Below are 21,979 nucleotides of genomic sequence, written 5' to 3' on the forward strand. Positions count from 1 at the left end.
ACTGCCTAGTGGGTCTCAAAAACTGCTGAAGTGGGTCCCAAGTGAGGGGACGCGGTTCGGCAGACGTGCCAGGAGAACCGCCCCCACATGATTCTGGAGGACGCTCCAGAATCTATCTGGGAAGTTGGATCTGAAAGGATCCATCTTCATTCTGAAGTGGCCAGGAGACGGCCACCGCAGTCTGGGACGGCTGCGATCAGGTTACTCTGGAAAACTCGTAAGGAATGAGTGCTTCTGTTTTCTTGTGTCTGTGGCGTCTGTGTTTTTGGACTTGGACTGGCTTCTGTGTGGCGGGCGACAAAAGTGGGACAGACTGACTTTATGTGAATTCGAGTGGCCGATTCTTGGAACTGGCTAGCCAGCCACAGAGTCTTTTTCATCTGCCAAAATTAAAGAGATCTCATTCTTTCTCCTCCTCCTTGGGTTCGGCCCTTTGTTTCATTTTCAGGTAGGGAGAGAGCTGGGAGGCCCGGCAGCAGCCAACTTGGGACAACTGCCAGCAGTTGTTGCAGGCTCTCTTCACCACGAAAGAGAGACAGCGTATTCTACTGGAGGTTCGGAAAAACATGCCCAGGACCGACTGGAGGCCAACTCCCCTACCTAATGAACTCAGCAGAAGGTAGGGAGCACCTGAGAGTCTACCGCCAGGCTCTAATGGCAGGTCTCAGAGGGGCTGCAAGGCGCTCCACAAATCTGAGTAAGGTAAGAAAAGGGGCTGCAAGGTGCCCCATAAATCTGAATAAGATAAGAAAAACAGTTCAGGGGAAAATCAAAAGCAGAAAGAACAGGAGGCATGAAACTTAAAGCAAGGTCAAAGGCATGAAAAATTTTTAACTTGGATCCTGGCCACTGTAGTTAGTAACAAAAGGACAGAAAAAAAGGCACCTGGCAACAGAAGGAGGCCCTTAGATACAAACCAGTGCACCTACTGTAAAAAAATAGAGACATTGGGCCAAAGGCTGCCCAAAGAAAAAGGGGGGAAACTCTGGCCCTAAGAAACCCGATGCTACTTCTGAACTGAGTTCCCAAATACTGATCCTGGGTGAAGACAGTAACTAGAAAATACAGGGCTCGGATCCCCTCCTCGAGCCTAGGGTAACTCTAAGAGTGGAGGGAAAACCTATTCATTTCTTGGTGGACACCGGTGCCCAGCATTCGGTCCTGCTTCAAACTTCCGGCCCGTTCTCTGACAAAAAGTCTTGGGTGCAAGGGGCCACTGGTAATAATATTCATGGACTACCTGAAGAACAGTGGACTTGGGAGTAGGCCGGGTATCCCACCCATTTAACTGGGGCGAGAAAGAGCAGATAGCCTTCAACAATTCAGCACCCACACTCAGACTGCCAGATGTAACTAAACTTTTCCATCTATATGTCATTGAAAATAAGGGAATAGCCAAAGGCGTGCTCACGCAGCAGCTGGAGCCCTGAAAGCAACCAGTGGCCTATTTATCAAAAAATCTGGACTCAGTGGCGGCAGGGTGGCCAGCCTGTCTACACATAGTAGCGGCAGTGGCAGCCTTGGTCAGAGATGCAGACAAGCTAAATTGGGGGCAAGACTTACAGCCCCCCATGCCCTTAAAAATATGGTGCGACCGCCTCCAGACCGATGGCTAACCAATGCATGAATGACCCACTATCAGGCTTTGTTGCTGAACTCTGACCATGTCACCTTTATCCCCGCTGTGGGGCTAACTCCTGCTACTCTCCTGCTAGACCCTGAATTTGAGGTATCCCCTCTGCATGATTGTCAGCAGGTGCTCGCTGAAACACACAAGTGGCATAAAGATTTGTCTGATCAGCCTTTACCAGACGCGGAAAAAACTTGATATACAGATGGCAGCAGCTTCCTAGATGAAGAAAAACAAAGAACAGAGGCAGCCGAATCAATAGCCTTAACCAAGCCTCTAAAATTGAAAAAAAAAGATAAAAATTAATATCTACACAGACAGCAGGTATGTCTTTGCCACTGGGCAAAGAACATGGGGCTATCTACCAGCAGTGTGGGTTCCTAACCTTGGCAAATCTTGGCCCTCCTTGGAGCCCTACATCTGCCTACCAAAGTGATCATCATACATTGCCCCGGACATCAGAAAGAAAAGCCTTGGTGGTTGCAGAGGATGAAAATCCAGAGCAATCTTTTAACTAATCCTGCCTAAAAAAGAAGCAAAGCAGATGATACAACAAATGCATCAATGGACCCACCTTGGGGTAAACAAACTGACAACCCAATCAATTGGCCTAACCCCACTGCTCGAGGAGACGGTCCACAACTGTGTCCCCTGCCAAAAGGTGAATGCTGGCAGAACAAAAATTGAGCCAAGAAAATGCCTGTGGGGAGACCACCTGGAGTCTATTGGGATATAGACTTTACAGAAATGGGTCCAGCCAGGTATGATTATAAATACCTCCTAGTTTTTGTAAACACTTTTTCAGGATGGATAAAAGCTTTCCCAACCAAAAAGGAGATGGCCATGATAGTTGCCAAGAAGATTCTGGAAGAAATCTTTCCTCGGTTTGGCACACCTAAGGTAATAGGATCAGATAATGGGCCTGCCTTCGTTGCCCAGGTAAGTCAGGGAGTGGCCAGGTTTTTGGGGACCAATTGAAAACTTCATTGTATATATCGTCCCCAGAGTTCAGGACAGATAAAAAATAAATAAATAAAACTCTAAAAGAGACCTTAACTAAATTGACCATGGAGACTGGCGGAACAAACTGGGTGGTGCTCCTTCCCTTGGCCCTCTTTAGAGTCAAAAATACCCCCTCAAAATTTAATTTAACACCCTTCGAAATTTTGTATGGGGCCCCTGCCCCCCTCGCCAGTCTGGGTGAGGGCGAATTATTCAGTCACAATAACAATAATTTATGTGCCAGGTTAAGAGGACTACAGGCGGTGCAAAAGGACCTATGGTCACAGTTGGCAGCTGTCTATGAGCCGGGGACCCCTGAGACTGCCCATCAGTTCCAGGTCAGTGACTCGGTTTATGTGAGACGCCATCGAGCTCAGACCCCAACGGCCATCAAGGTAGACGGCATTCCAGCCTGGATCCACGCAACACACGCCAAACCAGTGCCTGAATCCCAAAAAGAACTGTGGACGGTGTGGCGAACAGATCACCCCTTCAAACTAAAACTCCAGAAGCTGCCTCTCCAACGAGATGAGGTCCCTCCTGATACTGATGCTGTGTCTAAATCTAGTTAACACCAGGGCTCCCAACCCTCATCAACCCCTTAACCTAACCTGGCAAGTGATAAGTGGGGCGGGTGATGTTATCTGGAGCAGCTCCAACATTGCTCCCCCGGGGACGTGGTGGCCAGACCTCTTCCCTGATGTCTGCAAACTAGCTATGGGAGCCCCGGCCGACTGGGACCTAGAGGGATATTTTGATTTACAACACGTGCCCTCATCTCCCTCCCCTCCCGGGCGTTTTGGATTAGACCCTTGGAGAGGTTATGGAAATCCTAGCCAAAAGAACAAGTTAAGGGTATTAACCTTTTATGTATGTCCCGGGCTCCACCGAGACCGGTCACTTAATCCTAAATGTGGAGGATAGGCAGACTATTTCTGCAAAAGCTGGGGACACCTACTGAAAACCTTCCTCCAGCTGGGACTTCATTACAGTCTCTGCTAATTACACACATCACAAACAAGGGAAAAAAAACCCTTGGTGGGAAATAATCCCAAGTGCTCTGACTGGTGTCACCCTCTAAAGATTTCATTCAGTTAACCGGGAAAAAAGGTCAGGTTAAATTAAGGGCTAGAGGATATACATGGGGCCTCCGGTTCTATTAAAAAAAAAAAAAATGATGATGGGCTCCTTTTCACTATTAGGCTTAAATTAGAGCCCATAGGCCATCACATGGTAGTAGGGCCTAACCAAGCATGGCAAATTAAACCTCCTGCCCCTATAGCCACAGTCCGACCCTCCAAATGCCGCTGGAACACAGCGGGGGCCAGAATTACCCTGACCACTGTATCTGGGCAAGGTACATGCCTAGGCAACATACCCCGCGCCCACCAACCTTTGTGTAGATCGACCTACCGTGAACCTCCAGGTGTAAAAAACTCAAGTTATATACTTCCACCAGAATATGGGTGGTGGGCCTGTGGCTCAGGACTCACCCCATGCATTAGTGCCCAAATTCTAGATCAGACCCAAGATTTCTGTGTTATGGTCCGATTAACACCCAGAATGATATACCACTTAGAAACTACTTTTTGGATGCTTATGAAAACCAATATCCACGGGTCAAAAGAGAACCTGTCAGCGTAACTTTATCTGTTCTTTTAGGGTTGGATATTGTGGCAGGGGTAGTTACTGGAGGGGCGACTTTGACTCAATTGCCTCATTACTACCAGAGTCTTCAAGCTGCAATAGATAGAGATATAAGAGACATAAAAGAAACTATCTCTAAGCTAAAAGAATCCCTCTCCTCACTCTCGGAGGTTGTTTTACAAAACAGGAGGGGACTAGACCTCCTCTTTCTCCAACAAGGGGGTCTGTGTGCAGCTCTTAAAAAATGCTGTTTTTATATCAATCACTCAGAGGTCATCAAAGACTCGATGAGCAAATTAAGAAAAAGGCTTAACAATAAATCGCTTGCTTGCTTTTATTCGAGAGCGCATTAGCACTGTCCAGGTTCTCATGCTATAGCAGAGATATCAGACTATGCCCTTAGAAGGAGAAGAACAGTAATTCCAAGATTGGAATTACCCAAAGAAAAAGGGGGGAATGTAGGATCCCGGTACCCCAACCACCTCGGCATTCAGAACTTTCTGCCCCAGTGCCCCTGTTTGCAGGTACTGGGACTTGCTGTTACTAGGACTTTACTTCCCTGTGTTCCAGGAACTAGCTCCCCATCAATGTTGTTAGAAGACAAAAGTAACAATTCAGGGACTTTCCACTCACCAGAATAACAGGACCTTGGTTACCACAAACTGTCATTAGAGCTAAAAAATGATATCTCTGGCCAAACCACCCAATCCTGAGACAGGTTAAAAATAAGAACCAATGATAATAAAACACCTAATGGTAACCGCGCCTCTGTAATTAAAGTGTATAAAAACTGCCCACATCTGTTGCTAAGGGTCGATTCCTCAACTTGAGAGGCGACCCCAGCGCTGGACATAATAAAACCTCTTGCAAATTGCATCGACTTCTGCCTGTGAGTGATTTCTGGAAGGGGTGCGTGCTTCCTGGGGGCCGACAGGTCCAACATAATCCCAGCATTCAGGAGGCTGAGACTGGAGGATCTCCATTTGCGGACAGCCTCAACTACTTAGTGAGGCCCTCTACAATTTAATGAGACATTTTTCAAAATAAAGAATAAAAAAAATAGGACAAGGGGTGTAACTCGGAGGTCAAATGCCCCTGGGTTCCATCCCCAAATCCACACAAAAAATAAAAAATTAAAAAATAATAAAATAGGGCTGAGGGGTGTAGTTCAGAGGTAGAATGCCCCTGGGTTCAATCCCCAGTACCACAAATAAATAAGTTAAATAAATATATAAAAATTACTTCAAATATACTAAATATGGGAAATAGTGATTTTTAAAAAGTATTCATTGCTTGAAATTTAACTGGGCTTTCTCCATTTTTATTTGCTAAATCTGTCAGTACTACTATAGGACATAAATTGCACTGAAAGCTAAACTCATATATTTACATTAAAAGTATTTTAAGTATACTAAATCTGAAACACATTCAAACTGAAAAAAAAAAATCATTGTTATATGGAATCCAAGCCTGAGAATCAAGTTTTTAATTACTAGATCGCACTAGCCTATCCTGGGACATACTTGTACTACTCATACTAGACCATTTACATTAAAATTTTTAACAAGCCAGGTGTGATGGTGCACACTTGTCATCCTAGTACTTGAGAGACCGAGACAGGATTCCGCAGGTTCGAAGCCAGCCTCAGCTAGCCTCTCAGCAACTTAGTGAGACCCTGTTTCTAAATAAAATATAAAATAGGTTTGGGAGTGTACCCCGAAGATAGAAAGTCCCTGGGTTCCATCCCCAGTACCACACACACAAAATAATAATAATAATAATAATAATAATAATAACACCACACAAATATGGGAGAAACTTATAGCAAAAGCAAACACAGCAGAGTGCCGTGGGCCGGGATTTCGGCACTCTGACCATGCAGAGGACAGGGCGACACTCTCTGCTCCATCCTTCCGAGCCTCTCCAGCGTCCTGACCCACGGCGATGGCGACTGTCAGGAGTCCCGGATTATTCCCAGACACCGCAGGGGCGGGTGAACATGTCCTAGGCAGCTTCCGATTGGTCCTCGACGTCTCACGCGTCACAAGCGAGGCGTCGGCGGCGGCCGGAACGCGCGCCCCTATTGGTGCCCCGGGCGGCCGACGACGCGCGGGGTTCTGGGAGTTGTGGTCCGCTCGCGACCGGGCGCGCTCGCACCGCGGTCGCAGCTCTGGCTCAGACTCCCTATTTGGAGCCGAGAACCCGCGTGGTTCCCGCGGACCAGCAGCCTCCCTCTGGGTCATAGTGCCCGTGGCAGTGCCCAGAGGCTGGCGGGCTCCGCGTGGGTGGGAATGTATTCGGTGGTGATTGAAGAACCGTGGGACGCCTTGGGCAGAAGCCTCTCCAGGAGCCGGCCCAATCCTCTGTGCCCTCGCCGTTTGCCTTGGCTGCTGCCCCTGCGCCCCCTCTCTCTCTGGTTTTCTGCTTGTCACCGATGATGGAGTTGCCATGTGTGTCACCTTAAGCCCCCTCCCCTGCTGGTCCCGTTAGTCCCCTGATCAGACCCATTTCCTAATGTGTTGGAGAATGCGTCTGCGCCTCTGTCAGCATCTGGTGTCAGTGGTGAAGCCCTCCTGCCAGGCTGCAGTTCTCTGCTCTACCCCAGTAGGCCTGAACCTTCCCAAGACTTCCGAGGAACACAGATGATGCCCCTCCCCAATATCAGCCCCCAGATTGCAGACAGCAATAGACAAAGGGTGCCCTAAGCGCCACTCAGCCCCCAGCGCCCTCCACACCCCCAACAAAGTGTGCAAAAGCACAGGCTTGGGCTTGGTTTTCTTAGATTCTCTTCTATTACTGCTCTGAGGAGTAATCGTGATGAGTCCACTCTAGGAAGGTGAATGTCCACTGTTTGTTGCTACACCTTGAGCCCAATGTCTGGCAGAATTTGGCGAATATTTAGAGAATGAGGATTCAGTGAGGGCACATCAGCTTTGTATATTTGGTTGCTGTTGAAATGCACTTCCATAATTATACAGCAAGGTATAGAGAAGCTTTAAATACTAGTGTCTTACACATGGTATTTTTTATATCTTGTAATAAAAGCCTGGGAATTGTCCATGGCTGGCTCTTGAGTTTGGGACCTTCGTGAATGTTTTTGTTTAAAAACCTGCACAAATGAAAGTCAGGTGGAGTGGCACGTGCCTATAATGCCAGTGTTTAGTGTTAGGGTTTGGAAACTGATGTTACGGTATAGGGAAACTGTCCCCGGGGACCCTAGGGGTCCCGGACACAATTTCCCTCAAACCACAAAAATTCAAAAACAGAAAAACTGTAGGTTCTTGTCCTGAGCTAAGGATAAGTATCCAATAGCCCGGACTCTTGCTGAAGATTTAAAAGAGTTTATTAAAAAGATAGAAATACAGAAGATAGTTACAACCTCATGTTACCTAACATGAAGAGGTAGTTCAAGTGAATTCACCAAAGATACAACACGTGGGCCAGACTTTTTATACACATGACCTCCATCTTGTTCACATAATTCTGACATAGTAAATGTCCCTGTAAGGTCCCCTGCCCCAAGGTGTACTTTCCCGCCTAGGTGTCTTTCACAAAGGTCAATCCCCTCCTCCCATCCTAGCTGGATTATGTAGATCTATATTTAGAAAGAGGAAGTCCTAGCTCCCCTCTCCTTAAGGACTTGCTGATTACTTTTAGCTAAGTCAATCTAAGTTTCAGTAGCTGTTTGCTTCCTGATGGAAACCAATCTTTCATAGATTTGCCCCTCACCCAACTTTTGAAATATCTTAATAATTAGAGCTTTCTCAAATCTTCCTAGGCCATTCCCAATACTGGTACATTTAGGAAGCTGAAATGGGAATCACAGGTTCGAGGCCAACCTCAGCAATTTGGTGAGACTCTATTTTAGATTTTTTAAAATCCAAAAGGGCAGGGGTGTCCCTTGGAGGTAGACTAACCCTGGGTTGAATTCCCAGTACAACATACAACCAAAAATAGGTGCATGTGTGTGTTTCCATCATTGCTTTGCCAACAAAACTCTCCTGCAGATGCTCACTCATGTAGGCGAGGTCTGGGGCTTTTAGCCTGGCCCACACAGACTACCGGAAGTTCTCGCGCAGCCCCCTGGGAGTTGTAGTTCAGCGCCCACTTGCGTACCCCTGCTGGCCGTAGCCTTCGCCCTACGGTGTAGCGGGAAGTGGGTAACGGATGCCGTAGCTGGCTGTGTCCGGGACACCGCGCTGGGTTTCGGAGCCTTGCCACTGTGGCTTGAGTATCACGGGCTGGGGCAGAGTGCGGGAATTAACGGAAGTGCCCGCGCGGGCCTCTGGGAGATGTAGTCCAACCAGTTCACGCGCGTGCGCAGTCCTGGCTAGTGGCGGCCGCGGCCTTTGTCTAGCGGTTCGGCGGGTAAGTGTGATAGTGGAGGCCGGGAAAGGGAGTCCCAGCCGGGCGGCTTCAGCGGGTCTTCCCTAAGGCCCCGGCTGGGTATCACTCATGAGCATCTGTGAAGAGCCCCTTTTGTTATTTAGGCTTGGGGATGGGGGTCGCTTCGGCGGGATGGGGCGGGGCCGAGGGGCGGGGCCCGGTCTCCTCCCGGAGGAGGAGCTGCGGCTGGGCCTGGGGTCCTGGTTTGGCTGAAGGGCTGGCTCTCGAAGTCTTGGGGGCACTGGCAGTCTGACCTGCATCCCTCTGCCTTGAGACGTCCCGAGTGTGAGGTTGGCGGGGCGGGATGTGCAGTCCGAGGCCCCACCATGCAATCAACGAGGAGCCTGCACCTTCCTGATGGGCTTCTGTTCCTAAGTGGGGGAGTGCGCTACAGAAAGCCAAGATCTTGATCCCAGCCTCCTGAGACCCAGAAAACAGATCCCTGTTATTATTCAACCTTTCCCTCCCGCGTGTGTTCTCGCTGCCTGTTTGTCAAGCTCCTCCATTAATAAGGCAAACATTTGGATGTCCCGGATTCCAGGTTTTCTCCAGGCCTCTGATCCTTCGTGAAGCCCTCCATGAAGTTTCCCCCTACACACACACACACACACACACACACACACACACACACACACACACACACACCCCCAGTAGCCAGTTTTTCTCCAGGCCTCTGAGCATCTGTGAAGCTCTCCATGAAGTTTCCCCCTACAGACACACACACACACACACACACACACACACACACACACACACCAGTAGCTCACTGAGGGCTAGTGGAGAGACATTAAAAACTCATGGATACCTAACTAAAGGAGTTAAGCCCTTAAATGCAGTGCAGGCTACGACCTGGCAGGAGCAGGGTGGGCAGAATTGGTGCTGTGTGCGGGCTCACCAGACAGGCAGGTCTAGAGGGAACTGAAAGGAAGTTCATGGCACCTTTGGCCTGGGACCTTGGCTTTGGCATCCCAGAGCCCTTTGAGAAGCAAACAGCAAAAACAGTGCTCATCAAGAGACTTCCTTCCCAGCAGCAATCACAGTATGATGTATTTACTAACCAGGGTCCATTTTCAGCTCTTGTCCTATCTTAAGTCCAGCAATCCGCGCCACTGCCTCCTAGGCCAGGCCCTGGGTCCCTACTGTGGTTTTTATGGATGGAAAAAAAACAGAAACAAAAAACAGGCACACTAAATGATGCCTGAGGATCCCGAACCTATCTGGTTTCCAGTTGGTAACAGAAATAATTACCCTGCAAAACACCTGTGCAACTAGAGGATATGCCCACCCTGGTCTTCAGTCTTCCTTTATGTGGAATGGAGAAGGAAAAAGATCACCCTTAATAACACCTGGAAGAGCACCAGGAACACGACAGGCACTTTGGAAATGCCAAGTGAGGCGGCCTGTCAGATTTGCCCTAGATGCTGGGTTTCACGGTCCCAAGGCCAATACCCCTTTTTTACTTACCCCACGAATGGGGGTTTAGTCACTACAGGGGCCAGCCCAGCCTTACATCCCCTTTTCCCCCAGAACTGGAGCCGACTGTTCCTACAGGAGGCCAGAGAAGCAGGGAATGACTACTGGGCTCCTTACCACCAGGGCCCAGGTAAGTATATCCCCAGCCTCACACTTGGGGTTCTTAGGGCCAGTGATGCCCTAACTAGGATACCCACTAGGCTTCTTCTGGCCCTGGCCTCTGCCCTGTTACTCTCAGCCTGGGCATTCGACTTCTGAGCTACACCCCCTGCCCTATTTTTTGAGACAAGGTCTCACTAAGTTGCAGAGGGCCTCAACTTAAGTAATACTTAAGTAGCTGAAGCTGTCCATGAACCGTGATCCTTCAGTCTCAGTCTCCTGAATGCTGGGATTACAAACGTTCACAACCATGCCCGGCCAAGACTTTTTTTAATCTTATTTTTTTGAAGGGCTTTGTTTCATTAATTATATGTGTATAGGTTAAGCTTCCCTAATATAAAAATCCAGAATCTGAATGTAAAAATGTTTTGGGTTTTGGAGGGTGTGTGTGTGTGTGTGTGTGTGTGTGTGTGTGTATGTGTGTGTGTAACTGAGGACCAATCCCAGGGGCATTCTACCTCCAAGTTACACCAAGCCCTATTTTTTATTCTGTATTTTGAAACGGAGTCTTCACTAAGTTGTGGAGGGCCTCAGTAAGTAGCTGAGACTGTCCATGAACCTGCAATCCTCCTATCTCAGCCTCCCAAGGTTTTGGAGTATTTTGAATTTCAGATTTTTATATTAGGGAGCCCATGTGTGCAAATATTTCAAACTCCAGAAAAAATAAAATTTCTGAAAAGTTCCTGGTCACAGCATCTTGGATACAAATGTGCCAAGAGTAGGCAGGTACACACACACACACACACACACACACACACACACACACACACACACCACTGCCCAGACACAGATGCCTACACAGGTACCCCCCAAGAAAAAAGTGCCTGATGACTATCTAATATGCCTCTGACTGTCCACCTCTTTGTTGTTGGGTATGCAGCACCAATTCTTGACTTTGAGAAACATTTCTCCCATCTAAACTTTTTGAAGTGTGACCTTTAACATCTTAAGGTCCTGCCCCCATATATGTGTTCCAGGAGTTCCCCCAGGCCCCACATGAAAACTTGACCCCAGCCTCCAGACCCAAGAAAACTCCCTCACGTCCAGCCTAGTTAATGTTGCCATTCACTGGCTGCCCCGCCAGCAGCCAGTGCCACGCTTGACTCTGCTGAGGACATATGTGTGATATTTCAGGAACAAGTGACCTTTGAAGATGTGGCTGTGGACTTTACTCAGGAGGAGTGGGGGCAACTGGAGCCTGCCCAGAGGACCCTATATTGTGATGTGATGCTGGAGACCTTTGGACTCCTGGTATCTGTAGGTAAGGCCACGTGTGTGTCTCTAATGATCTCCCTGCAGTATGGGTTCTAGTTTCAGGTTGCAAATAGGCAGAAACCCAGGCATGGTGGCGCATGCTTGTAATCCCAGCATTTGGGAGGCTGAAACCAGAGGATCGCAGTTCGCGGACAGCCTCAGCTACTTAGTGAGGCCCTCCGTAACTTAGTGAGACCCTGTTTCAAAATAAAGAATAAAACAATAGGGCAAGGGATGTGGCTTAGAGGTCGAATGCCCCTGGGTTCCATCCCCAAATCCGCAGGGGGAAAAAAAAAAGGCAGAAGCCAGGCGTAGTGGCACATGTTTGTAATCCCAGTTCTTGGGAGGCTGAGACAGGAGGATGTATGTTTGAGCAAACAGTGAGACTCTCATCTGGTAGTGAGATTCCCAACAACCTAGTGAGACTCTGTTTCAAAATAAAAATAGGGCTGATTAGCCGGGTGTGGTAGCAGCTTATGCTTGTAATCCCAGTACTTGGAAGGCTAAAACAGGAGTATTGTATGCTCACAGCCAGCCGCAGCAACTTAGTGAGGTCCTCTGCAACTTACTAAGACCCTGTTTCAAAATAAAAGAATAAAATCGGGTTGGGAGTGTAGCTCGGAGGTAGAATGCCCCTGGGTTCTATCCCCAGTACTTAGAAATCAACAAAACAAGTAAGCAAACAAAAGACAGGCAGGGCTTGGCTTTAAAAGCAATACCTGAGCTAGGCATGGTGGTATACACCTGTAATCCCAGTACTTGGGAGGCTGAGACAGGATGATTGCAGGTTCGAGGTCAGCTTCAGCAACTTTTCACGGCCCTCTGCAACTTAATAAGACCATTCAAAATAAAAAATAAAATAGGGCTGGGGGTGTAGTTCAGAAGTATGCCCACACTCCTTCTGAGTGTCACTGGGTTCCATCTCAAGTACCCCCCCCCCATACACAAACACACACAAAAAAATACCTGGGCTATATCTTGAGCTTCAGGAACTTGACTTTTTTATAGAATATTAAAAATAGGATCAATATTAACAAGAATTTAGGGGAACATCAACATTCAGACCACAGCAACCTCTTTCTATTTCCAAATGGGCCCTTTTGGAGAAGACAGGATAGAAACCATGGTATCTTTCTTGGGTCGAAAATCATTGGAAAAGACAGGGTGTCTCTGTCCCAGCTATCTAACCAAAGTCCCTGAGTTGTAGTTTGGTTGCCAGGTAACTTTCTAAATGGTTAGTGAATGAAGGAGGAAGAAGCGCTTGGTTGTCTACCCAGGAACATGGATGGGTTTTAAGACCAAGAGTTTGGAAACAGAGCCTCTGAGGAACATCTAGGGCTTTTACTATTATACTGAACTCATTGTGGGATCTGGAAGAATGAAGGTGGAGTGGGCAGAGGGCCCTGGTATGCAAATGCTCACTCCGTGGATCTCCTCCTAAGCAGGACATCAGTTCCCAAAGCCAGATGTCATCTCCCTGCTGGAGCAGGAAGCCAGGCCGTGGGCAGGGGACTCTGGAGATCCCCGAGGTGCGTGCTTTCTAATTCTCTACAGCAAACTCACTTCTCAGTCTCTTAGTGAACATTTACAGAACACTCTTTTCTTGATACAGAGTTACTCCTCAAGGAATTTATGCTTAGTTAGAGAGGAGGCACATAATAGAGAAAGAAATCACTGAGTAAGATGATTGTGGTTTGTGATAAAATAAAGACTAGGATAGGAGTGAAAGTACCTTGGCAGAGAAATGAAGGAAAGCTTCTTCAAGGAGGTGATGTAAGCTGATGCCTGAGCCTAGAGATGGTCTGATGGCAAAGAAACAGCAACTGCAAAGGCCCTGACATGACGCATCAGTCAGCGCTGGCTAAAATACCCCAGCCTCAGTCATTTAAAACAAAGAATCATTTATTGACTTGTACTTGGGTGGTTGGGGATCCAGGTTGGCCTCTGATGCGTGACTTATTCTGTTCTTTGTGACTTTTGTTCTGCTCCTGGGTCCAGCAAGCAACTCTTTAGAAAGTGGGAGCACCCAACCTAACAGGCATTGGGCCCTTGTCTTGTTTGAACAGTGGCTCATCACCAGGCTCTGAGAGGATGGCTAGCATGGGAGGAGGCCACAACAGAGTCCCTGGCCTCAACATGTTCACACACAGTATGTTAGCTTCCTATTGCTGCTGTGACAGATCATCATAAACCTAGTGGTTTATGGCAAAGCAAATTATTTTACAGTTCTGGAGATCAAAAGTCCAAAAATGGGTCTCCCTGGGCCATGATTACTGTCCGTAGAACAATATCCTGGAGGTGTAGGGAAGAATCTGTGTACTTCCAACATCTGGAGGCCACCTGTGCCCTTTGACTCATGGCCATATCTACCCTCACGGTCAGCAACAGCTGGTCAGGTCTCCACTGAGTCTCTGATGAGCCTCCTTCCTCTCTCCACATTTAAGGCCCCTGTGATTACATTGGTCCCTGGGTAACCACAACAACCTTGTCATGGTAAGCCGATCACTTAATTTTTCTTTGATGTGTACGATGACAGCATACTCACAGGTTCTGGGAGTTGGGGTGTAGACATTTTGGGGAGCCATTATTCACTATGCCTGTCTTTGCTTTTCTTTTTCCTTTTTAAGTTTCACGGGAGCATCTCATGACTTGGGGAAGGTGGCCACATCACACTTCTAGCCAGTCCCATGTCCAGGTGGAGCAGCTGTACTGAGGCCTTGGCTGTGTGGAGATGGCGAGGCACATGCCAGAAGGGTGGTGCTGCCAGGGAGAGTGAAGGCAAGCACTTGCTGCTCACCTACAATGTCTAGCAAGGTCTGCTGGGCAACCCCGCATCCTCAGGGACCCCAGTTAGTAAGATAATGAGATAGGTCAGAGTATTCTCTAGACCACAGGTCACTTCCCTGTTCTAAGTGATGGGACATTTCAGTTGTTTCCAGCTTGGGTGACCTCATGGATTTCTGCGCATCTGAGGTGAGGTGGAACAATAGTGTCATCCACCAAGACAACAGATGGATCTCAGCCATGGAAGGGTGGGTCTGGGCTCCGTCCCTCTCACCACCTGGCGTGGTGGGAGCTGCATTAGCAGGGCCGCTGTCACTGCTCTTTCTAAGCCCAGTGCCTCAGTGGATGTTTTTTCTGAGTGCTGTCTCCTTGGACTCCTTCCTCCTCTGTGCTCCTCATGAACGCTCTAGCCATACCCTTATACCAGTTCCCTTCTCCTCCTCCTCCTCCTCCTGTTCCTTTCTTGGTTTGCAAAACATTTAAAACTGTACCTCCAGCCCTATTTCTATTTTTATTTTGAAACAAGGTCTCACTGGATTGCTGAGAGTCTCTTTACTTTCAGAGGCTGTCTTCAAACCTATGATCCTCCTGTGTCAGCCTCTCAAGTACTGGGATTACAAGCGTATACCACTGTGCCCAGCAAAACTGTATTCTTAAATGGTCAATTACACTTGGTGTCTCAAACTTTTCAAAATCATAAGTTTAATTTTTCCATCTTTCCATATACCAGAAATGTTTTCCCCAGAACAAGAATTAAGGGATATTTCTACTTTTCGTTTCTTTCAGACTTGGAAACCAGACAAGAAACCAAATTTCAAGGCACCCTTGAAGAGCTATCCAATAGTATCGTCGTGGTAGGAAGATTCCTGTGGGATGGTCTGAGGCACTCCAAGCATAAGGACTCAGAAGGCAGCTCAGAATTGAGTCCTGAGGGCCTAGTGGGCTGTGAGGCAAGGGCAGCCTTCACATCTGCTCAGGAACAGTGCCAGGTGAATGGGTTTGAGGAAAACTTGAGTTTAAGCCCCAAACCCCCAACTCAATCAATGACTCCTGAAAGGCGAGGCCCTCACATGTGGGGAATACAGAGGAGGGAGAAGCTGGACTCAAATGCTCAACAGAAAACCTACACAAAAGAGAAACTCTTCAAATGCCAGGAATGTGGGAAGGCCTTTAGTCACAGCTCAGCACTCATTGAACACCACCGGACACACACAGGAGAGAGACCTTACAAATGTTCTGAGTGTGGAAAAGGCTTCCGAAACAGCTCAGCACTTACCAAGCACCAGCGGATCCACACTGGAGAGAAACCCTATAAATGTACCCAGTGTGGAAGAACCTTCAACCAAATTGCCCCGCTGATCCAGCACCAGAGAACTCATACGGGCGAGAAGCCCTACGAGTGCAGTGAGTGTGGGAAATCTTTCAGCTTCAGATCCTCCTTCAGCCAGCATGAGCGAACACACACCGGGGAGAAGCCTTACGAGTGCAACCAGTGCAGGAAGGCCTTCAGGCAGAGCATCCACCTCACCCAGCACCTGCGGGTCCACACCGGGGAAAAGCCCTACCAGTGTACAGAGTGCGGCAAGGCCTTTAGTCACAGCTCCTCCCTGACCAAACACCAGCGAATCCACACCGGAGAAAAGCCCTATGAGTGCCAGGAGTGTGGGAAGGCCTTCACCCAGATCACGCCACTGATCCAGCATCAGAGGACACACACTGGTGAGAAGCCCTACGAGTGCAGCGAGTGCGGAAAGGCTTTCAGCCAGAGCACGCTGCTGACTGAGCACCGCAGGATCCATACAGGCGAGAGGCCATATGGGTGCAATGAGTGTGGGAAGACCTTCAGCCACAGCTCCTCGCTCAGTCAGCACGAGCGCACGCACACAGGCGAGAAGCCCTACGAGTGCAGCCACTGCGGGAAGGCCTTCCGGCAGAGCACTCACCTCACGCAGCACCAGCGGATCCACACCGGGGAGAAGCCCTACAAGTGTGGCGACTGTGGCAAGGCCTTCAGCCACAGTTCCTCGCTCACCAAGCACCAGCGAATCCACACAGGAGAGAAGCCATATGGGTGCAACGAGTGTGGCCGATCCTTCAGCCAGCTCGCACCCCTCATCCAGCATCAGAGGATCCACACAGGGGAGAAGCCCTATGAATGCAATGAGTGTGGCAGAGCCTTCAGCCAAAGCTCCCTTCTCATAGAGCACCAGAGGATCCACACCAAGGAAAAGCCCTATGGGTGTAATGAGTGTGGGAAATCTTTCAGTCACAGCTCCTCACTCAGCCAGCATGAAAGAACACACACTGGGGAGAAGCCCTACGAGTGTCAGGACTGTGGGAAGGCCTTCCGGCAGAGCACCCACCTCACTCAGCACCGGAGGATCCATACAGGAGAGAAGCCCTATGCATGCAGGACCTGCGGCAAGGCCTTCACACACAGCTCTTCCCTCACCAAGCACCAGAGAACCCACACCAGCTAGCCCCCTCCACATGTGCTGGGACAATGGGAAGCTACAACTCTAATTCTTCCACAACAGACTTGGCCTAGTAGTTCTCAGGAGAAATAACTCACATATTTATCCACAAGCTTTCACATGCTCAAAGTTCACACTGACAAAAATGGGACTACCAGGCTCTAGAAGTCAAACAATAGGGTAATGTGGGAGGGAACGAACGCCAAGAACCTTCAACCCTGATGCCCACCAGTATTACAGTATAGAACCTACAAAGGAGAAAGAACAAATTTAGAGTGCAAAGACTTACCATATTTAGAACCAGAGATGTTGAAAGTCGTAAGAAACGTAACAAATGCCTTTCATGTAAGGAATGGAATGAAATCAGAACTTGTTGTATTTGTTTTTCTTGGGAAGGTGAATATGAATGGTTGAAAATGGCTCTGATATTCCTAAAAAGCAATATAACAAAGTGTTCCAGAAATGAGAGTGGTATCTTTATGGGATGACCAGATACCTCACAAAAAAATTTTGTGTGTGTATGGTACGGGGGATTGAACCCAGGAGTGTTCTACCTCCAAGATATACCCCCAGCCCTATTTTCTTTTCTTTATTTGAAATAGAGTCTTAAGTTACAGAGGACCTGGTAGAGAACCTATTATTCTTCTGTCAGCCTCCCAAGTACTGGGATTACAAGCATGCGCCACAACGCCCAGCTGAAACTGATTTTGTATTAGTTGTTAATCAGGGTATGTGGCAGCCAGTCCCACAGATCTGATTTCCATATGACAAGAGTTTCAGCATACTATCAACAGAATTCAAGTTTGCTATCTCTTAATAATTTTGCAATAACTTGATTTATGTGCAGTGTGATTGAAGAGTTCTATATGGATAACTCAAAACATAAAACGAAGCTGGGCATGGTGGTGCATGCTTGTAATCCCCGCGCTTGGGAGATGGAGACAGGAAGATCGCGCGGGTTCAAAGCCAGCCACACTGGCTTAAGAGACCCTGTTTCCAAATAATAAAAAAGTATAAAATAGGTTTGGGAGTGTAGCCCAGAGTAGAAGGGTTTCCAGGAACCCCAGTACCACCAAAACACACACACACAAAAAAAACATAAAACTACCTCCATGGAATCTCTGAGACAGCTATTCTGCCATTTTGTCCTCTTCATAAATCTCACTGCAGGACTCACGGGCATTAAAAATGCAGAAGTTAGCCAGGCTTGGTGGTTTATACTTGTTATCCCAATACTTGGAAGGCTGAGACAGTAGGATTCCAGGTTCTCGGCCAGCCTCAGTGGTTCAGTGAGGCCCTCTGCAACTTAAGACTCTGTTTCAAAATAAAGAATAAAAAGCTGGGTGTGGTGGTGCATACTTGTAATCCTAGCATTTAGGAGGCTGAGAGGAGGATCTCGGTTTGTGGACAGCCTCAGCCTACTTAGGCCCTTTGCAACTCAGTGAGACCCTGTTTCAAAATAAAGAATAAAAATAGGGCTGGGGGTATATCTCAGAGGTAGAATGTCCTTGGGTTCCATCCCCAGTACCTCAAAAATAAAAAACAGAAAGAAAGAATAGAAAATAAGGCTGGTGGTGGTGGTGTAACTCAGAGACTGAATACCCCTGGGTTCAATCCTTAGTACCAGGGGGGAAAAAAAAAGAAAAAAAAAAGGAAGATGTTGCTGTTTTAAAAAATTGGAGAAATTATACTTTTAAGCTATCACCTCATAAGCAGTTGTACCTCATATTGGGACCCTGTGTTTTACAAGATTTCTCTTTTTAGAAATATATAAATTAATCCGCTCTTGAGCTGTTTTCATTGATCCTTCATTCTAGTGTTCATTAAGGTCTTGATCTTAGTTTAGTTTGAAAGTTACAGCATTTGATTAAACCCAGAATCCACATAGTCTCCTAAATAACCCAACCTTTAAATTATGACTTGTTGCCCTCATTAGATACTGCACTGGCTGGTTCTGGTCTTCAAACTTATCAGCTGTGCTTAAATCAGTTTCTTTAATCACAATCGTAGCATATAGATTTCTAATTAATTTGCAATTTCTCTTTGAGGAGAGGGGACCATGTTGCATATAGACTTCTAGTACTGTTCATTAGTATGCTAGAGGATTTTTTTTTCCTTTGAGGTACTAAGAATGGGACCCAGGGGCATTCCACCTCCAAACTACACCTCCAGCCTTAGTTTTTATTCTTTATTTTGAAACAGGTTCTCACTAAATTGTGGGGGGCCTCACTTAGTAGCTGAGGCTGGCTGCAAACCTATAATCCTGTCTCAGCCTCCTAAGTACTGGGATTACAAGTGTGTGCCACCACACGCCTGGCTCTCTTATTTTTGGAACAGGGTCTCACTAAAGTTATGCTGTGCAGCCAGCCTCAAGCCTGCAATCCTGTCTCAGCTTCCCACTTTGTCCAGTGTGAAATGACTTTGGAATTAATTTCAGTGTCATTTAAAATCTACCAAAAGCTGGGTGTGGTGGCACACACTTGTAATCCCAGTACATAGGAGGCTGAGACAGGAGGATTGTAGGTTCAATACCATCCTCAGCAACATTGTGAGACCCTGTTTCAAAATAAAAGAATAAAATAGGGCTGAGAGTGTTGCTCAGGTAGAATACCCCTTGGTTCAATTCCCAGTATGGTTCAATCCCCAGTACCACAAATGAATGGATGAATGAATGCTACCAAAGAAGCTGGGTGTGGTGGTGCATGCCTATGATCCCAGTAATGGGAGGCTGAGGCAGGAGGATTGCAGGTTTGAGGATAGCCTCAGCAATGCAGCAAGACTCAGCAACCTAGCAAGACCCTGTTTCAAAACAAAAAAAATTAAAAAGGGCCAGAGGTGTAGAATGCCCCTGTGTTCAATCTCTAGTAACACACACACATACACACACACACACACACACACACACCCAAAGAGAATCAAACCAGGCTTGGCACACACTTATAATCCCAGCATTTGGGAGACTGAGAAAGGAGGATTGTTTCTTGCAGACAGCCCCAGCTACTTAGGCCCTTTTTTAACTGAATGAGACCCTGTTTCAAAATAAAGAATAAAAAATAGGGCTGGGGGTGTAACTCAGTGTTGGAATGCCCCTGAGTTCCATCCTAAGTAGGAGGAAAAAATGAAAAACAAGAAACTAAGTACTGTGGTGCACTCCTGTAGTCCCAGCCACTCGAGAGGCTAAGGCAAGAGGGTTTTTGCAGAACTTAGACCCTGTCTAGGGCGGGTGGGAGGAGGCTGGGGGTGTAGCTCAGAAGTAGAATGTCCCTGGGTTCAATGCCCAGTACTTTTTTTTAAAAAGGCAAATATTTATCCCTATATATATCCCATGTTACTATTTTGACATATCAGCATAAAAATGCAGATGTCATAGTATCTTTTCACAGATAATTTAAGTTAGGAGAGAAGCTATGGTGAAGTCAAACACTCTGACCAGGTAAGCAAAGGAAGCTCAATAGGAGGAATATGGACATGGTCACAGAGAAGGGTGGGGGAGTATGACACAGCAAAACATCTGCTCAGGGTGGAAATGCCAGGGGACAGGTGGATATGGTTGAGGGGTATGCAGATGTCTCTCGTACTACTTTGCCTTTTCTATAGGTTGGTAATTATTTCCAAATAAAATCTTTTGCAAGCCAGGCGTGGTGGCGCACGCCTGTAATCCCCGCGCTTGGGAGGCAGAGACAGGAGGATCGCGCAGGTTCGAAGCCAGCTGCGCACGCTGGCTTAGGAGACCGTTTCAAAAAGGAAAAAAAAAAAAAAAAGTAAAGATAGGTCTGGGAGTGTAGCCTGGAGGTAGAAGGGCTTCCAGGAACCCCAGTACCACCAAAAAATAAAATAAATAAAATCTTTTGCAAGCCGGGCGTGATGGCTCACACTTGTAATCCCCGGGCTTGGGAGGCTGAGACAGGAGGATCGCACAGTTCGAAGCCAGCCTCAGCTGAGTGAGGCTCTTAGCAACTTAGTGAGACCCTGTTTCCAAATAAAATATAAAACAGGTCTGGGAGTATAGCCCGGAGGTAGAAAAGCCCCTGGGTTCCACCTCAGTAGCACACCAAAAAAAAAAAAAAAAAAAAAAAACAAAAAAAAAAACTTACAGCTAGGCATGTTAGCAAACATCTGTAATCCCAATACTTGGGAAGCTGAGACAGAATTGCAGGCTCATGACCAGCCTTCAGCAATTTAGTGAGGCCCTCCACAATTTAGTGAGACCCTGTTTCAAAATACAAAATAAAATAGGGCTGTGGGTGTGGTTCAGAGGTAGAATGCTCCTGGGTCCAAATCCCTAGTAACATACATACACATACATACACTAAAAAAAGTTGGTAGGTATTAAAAAAATAAAGGGGGTGTACAGACATCTATCCATGTGTGCTAAATGAAATAAGAGACGGGAAGTGGAAGCAACAGAGTGCTGCACTTTGTGGTAACAAAGGAGGCAAAGGAGTCCTCTGTGGCAGAGTGGGATGCATCACAAAGGACAACTCCAGTTGTGGAGAGAAGGCAACAAGCCATGTTGGGAAAGGGAGAGGACAGGGCCTGACTAGGCTCTTAGCAGAACTACCCTCAGCTGTGGGCTGGACAAGCTAAGAGGGAAACTTGGCTCAGTAACTACAGCAGAGATGGGCACCTCGGCAGTTACTAGCCCCTTGTAGGTGATGGTATGGGGGGAAAGAATAGGATCATTTCTTTCTAAGGATCTGAGTGGAAGTGACTTGGTGCAGACTCTCCACATGCTCCTATGGATCCCTCTGGATCCAAGTCACTGCAGGGAACAGAGGGCCCCTCCCATCAGCACATACACAAGCAACAGCAACAGCTGAAACCAAGAACTGTAATATGAGTGTAGAAATAAATAATTTATTATGTTAAGTTTCTGTGATTTTGAGGTTGTTACACTGATTACCTGCTCAAACACAGCAACAGAATGAGGCAACCATTTCTCTATCTACAGGGAGCAAATAAATTTACGTTCAGGTAACAATGCTATAATCTGAGATTAAATGCAAAACCAAGACACCTTATGAACCCAAGGAATCTAGTTCCCTTTGCTCAGGCAGACAGATCACTTCATCAACCTTTATCATCCTATTTTAACCACAGTCTCTTAGTTTGACCACAGCCTCTTAGTAAGAAAGACATTTTAACAGTCAATTCTCATATGTAGATACAT

Source organism: Muscardinus avellanarius, assembly GCF_963383645.1.
Source record: "Muscardinus avellanarius genome assembly, chromosome: 10".
Lineage (NCBI taxonomy): Eukaryota > Metazoa > Chordata > Mammalia > Rodentia > Gliridae > Muscardinus > Muscardinus avellanarius.